This window comes from Otolemur garnettii, unplaced genomic scaffold, assembly GCF_000181295.1.
Source record: "Otolemur garnettii isolate 467f Iridium unplaced genomic scaffold, OtoGar3 scaffold00062, whole genome shotgun sequence".
NCBI classification, from domain to species: Eukaryota; Metazoa; Chordata; class Mammalia; order Primates; family Galagidae; genus Otolemur; species Otolemur garnettii.
Window position 1 is genome coordinate 1,027,679 of NW_003852457.1, and position 4,262 is coordinate 1,031,940.

Here is a 4,262-nt window from a genome sequence, read left to right on the forward strand (position 1 = left end):
GCTGGGACTACAGGCGCCCGCCACAATGCCTGGCCATTTTTTGGTTGCAGCCATCGTTGTTTGGCGGGCCCGGGCTGGGGATTCGAACCCGCCACCTTACGTGTATGTGGCTGGCGCCTTAGCTGCTTGAGCCACAGGTGCCGAGCCTCCATGCTTCGTTCTTAATGTACCTAAAACCCTGTACTACTTCTTAGTATCTAAAACACAAAGCAATTTTGCGCCCACTGCCCAAGACAGCACGAGTCAAAAATGGAAGAATGTGCATTAACTGATGAGCTCCTCCACATTGTATTCTTCACAGCCTGCCTTTGTCGTATTCTTGCCATTTCTACACCATTTATTAAATGGCCAGAAGCACTCATGATCTGATGCTAATAAGAGCTGTATGAATGAACAAAGGACTCCAAATAATTACTCTTTCATCAGAGGATGTGAGATGAATGTTTCCGCCCATATAGGATCAACCCTGTCTGTAGGAAAGGAAGGGTAATGCAGGATACAGAGGAAGGTCACCGTCAACAGAGGTGATGTTGCGGGATACAGAGTAAGATCACCATCAAAGACCTTGAACGCCAAGCAGGCACTGCTCAGACTGCACTTTTCAAAGCCACATGAACCAGTGAAGAGTTTAGCCTGTGCTCTGAATCCCAGTTCCACCATGTCCTTACTCTGGGATTCCATTCCCTTCTCTGTAAAATGTGGTTGTTTACTTTGCAAGTTGTGAGGATTCAATGAAAATATATGTAACGCACATAGACAGGGCTCAGCCCCCACTGGCTACTAAAAATATCAGCTATTTCTAACACTTCTAACCAGGAAAAGGAAACTAACCTTCATAAAGTCATTTTGATGATCTAACCGCAGTATGCAACATGGCAGGAAACCAGTTAGGAAGCCACCGCACAGTCTAACGTGTTTAAGGAGGAAACAAAAAGGTCAGTGCTCCCTAAGTGATTGGATATGAAGTGCTTGTGGAGGATTAATATTTTCCTGGGGGTTGCTAAACAACATCACAATGCTTTAGGCACAGGCACTGGAGGCCAAGCACAGCCCCTGAAAGAGAATGGCACAGGAGACCTTTGTGACTGGATCTGGTGATGAGGTTTTTTTTGTTTTGTTTTGTTTTCTGGTGATGAGTTATTAAGCTATGACACAAAAAGCATGATCCATGAAAGAAAAAATTGATAAACTGTACTTCCCCCATATTGAGACCTGATCTTTAGAAGATGCTACTAAGAGAACAGAAAGACGTATCTGGCAAAGGAACAGTATTCATAATACAGAAAATTCAAAACTCAACAAACACTGAACCAAAGTTTTGCAGTGCAACTGGAATCAATTCACTGCTGACAAGAATGCAGTATAGCACCATCACTTTGGATAAAAGACTGGCACTTCTTACCAATGTGTATAACATGCAATCAACGTGTAGGCTCGGCGCCTAGAACAGTGGCTAGGGCGCTAGCCACATACACCAGAACTGGTGGGTTCAAATCCAGCCTGGCCTGCCAAACAACAACTACAACCAAAAATAGCCAATAGCTGGGCATTGTGGCAGGCAACTGTAGTCCCAGCTACTTGGGAGGCTGAGGCAAGAGAATCACTTAAGCCCAAGAGCTGGCGGTTGCTGTTTGCCTGGAGTTGTGATGTCACAGTACTCTACCGAGGGTGACATAGTGAGATTCTGTCTCCAAAAAAAAAAAAAAAATGTAATGTGTAATATACAGCTCCACTCATAAATATATACCCAAGTGAAATCAAATCTTATACTCAGATAAAACCTGTGTACAAATGCTGATAGGGCTTTATTTATAATCATCAAAACTAGACAGAAGCCAGGCATGGTGGGGAGATGACGGCAGGAAGATTGGCTGAGTACCAGAGTCTGAACCCAGCCTGGACAAAATAGTGAACTCCCCTCTCTACCAAAAATATAAAGCTAGCCAGGTGTGATAGTACACACCTATAGTCCCAGCTACTGGGGCGGCTGAGACAGGAGGACTGTTTTGGGGTGGCTGAGACAGGAGGACTGTTTTGAGCCCAGGAGTTGGAGGCTACAGTGAGCTATGATCCAGCATGGATTATGAAGTGAGATCTCATCTCTTCAACTGGAAACATGCTAAATAATTAGCTATGTAATTAGGGAATGGAAAAACTGGTGTGTCCATACTATGCTCCTAAGCAATAAGGATGGACTACTGGCAACCTGCAACCACATGGATTAATCTCAAATGCCTTATGTTAAACATAAAAATTAGACTTGGCCGGGCACTATGCCTCAAGTCTATATCCCAGCATGCTGGGAGGCTGAGGTGGGAGAATCACTTAAAGTCAGGAGTTTGAGACCAGCCTGAGCAAGAGTGAGACTAAAAATAGAAAAATTATCCAGGTGTAGTAGCAGGCATCTGTAGACACAGCTACTAAGGAGACTGAGGCAGGAGGATGGGGTGAACCCATGAGTTTGAGGTTGCTGTGAGCTAGGCTGAGGCCAGGGCACTCTAACCTGAGGCAACAGTGAAACTCTGCCTCAAAGAAAAAATTTAGATTCAAATGCTACATACTGGGCCTGGCGCCTGTAACTCAGCAGCTAGGGCACCAGCCACATAGACCAGTGCTGGCAGTTTCAAATCCAGCCTGGGCTTGCCAAACGACAACTACAATCAAAAAAAAAAATAGCCAAGGGCAGTACCTGTGGCTCAAAGGAGTACGGCGCTAGCCCCATTTGCTGGAGGTGGCAGGTTCAAACCCAACCCCAGCCAAAAACTACAAAAAAAAAAATAGCCAGGCATTGTGGTGGGCGCCTATAGTCCCAGCTACTTGGCAGGCTGAGGCAAGAGAGTTTAAGCCCAAAGAGTTTGAGGCTGCTGTGAGCTGTAATGCCCTGGCACTCCCCCCAGGTAGACAGCTTGAGACTCTGTCACCAAAAAAAAAAAAAGTGCTACATACTGTATGATTCTATTTATGTGACTTTTCTGGAAAAGACAGGTCAGCAATGTATGGTCTCTAGGTCAAACCCAGTCCTATTTTTGTACAGCATGTAAGCTAAAAATTTACATTTTTAAATGCCTGGAGATAAAAGATTTCATGACACATTAAAGTTATACCAAATCCAAATTTCAGTTTCCAGAAATAAAGCTTCACTGAAGTACAGCCACACTCACTCCTCTCCATATTATCTACGGTTGCTTTTGTACAACAGTGGCAGAGTTTAGCGGCTGTGACAGATGAGCCCACAAAGCTTAAAATACTTATAAAATGGCCTTTTCCAGAAAAAATTGGCTGACTCCTGCTACAAAGACAAAGAATACCTCAGTGGTCGTCAGGGTAAAAGTTGGGGATGGATTTGACCATGAGGAAATTTTGGGGGGAGAACTGTGGTATCTTAATTGCGGTGGTTACATGACTGCATTTTTCCAAACTCAGGACTATACACTAAAGTGGATTTTAATATACTGTATTTTAAAATAAAGTTTAAGGCTCAGCGCCTGTGGCTCAAGTGGCTAAGGCGCTAGCCACACACACCTAAGGTGGCGGGTTCAAATCCAGCCCGGGCCCTCCAAACAGCGATGGCTGCAACCAAAAAATAGCCGGGTGTTGTGGTGGGTGCCTGTGGTCCCAGCTACTTGGGAGGCAGAGGCAGGAGACTCGCTTGAGCCCAGGAGTTGGAGGTTGCTGTGAGCTGTAATGCCATAGCACTCTACCCAGGGGGACAGCTTGAGGCTCTGTCTCAAATAAATAAATAAATAAATAAAATTTAATAGATAATAGGGACAGAAAACAGTAGCTGCCAGGGGAAAGGGAGCGACTAACTGCACAGGTGCAGAGGGCAGAACCTGGGTGATGGAACTGGTCCACATGCGTCAAGATTCAGTTTGGACACTACAAAGGGTAATTCACTGAATGTAAATTATAATTATTTTTTTTTAAAAGAGACATTGAAGAGACTGGAGTCAAACATTTACCCTATATATATGAGGGAAAAAATAAGGCTTATGGTTTTCTCTTACAGACAATAAAAGGATTTAAAGCAAAGAACAGTAAGAAAGGGGAACAAATTTTTTTTTTAATTTTAAGAACACGCATATGCAGAGGAAATATTTCTTTTTGTTTGGTAATGCTGACTTGGAATTTTTCTCCAGTAATGAAAGTGTTGGAAATGCTTATTTTTAAATTTCACAAAATTCTCAAGTAGTAAAGCAGAGCACTACAATAGCAAACTCTAAAACTTGTTCTAAAAAGTACTTCTGTAAAAATATGTACAG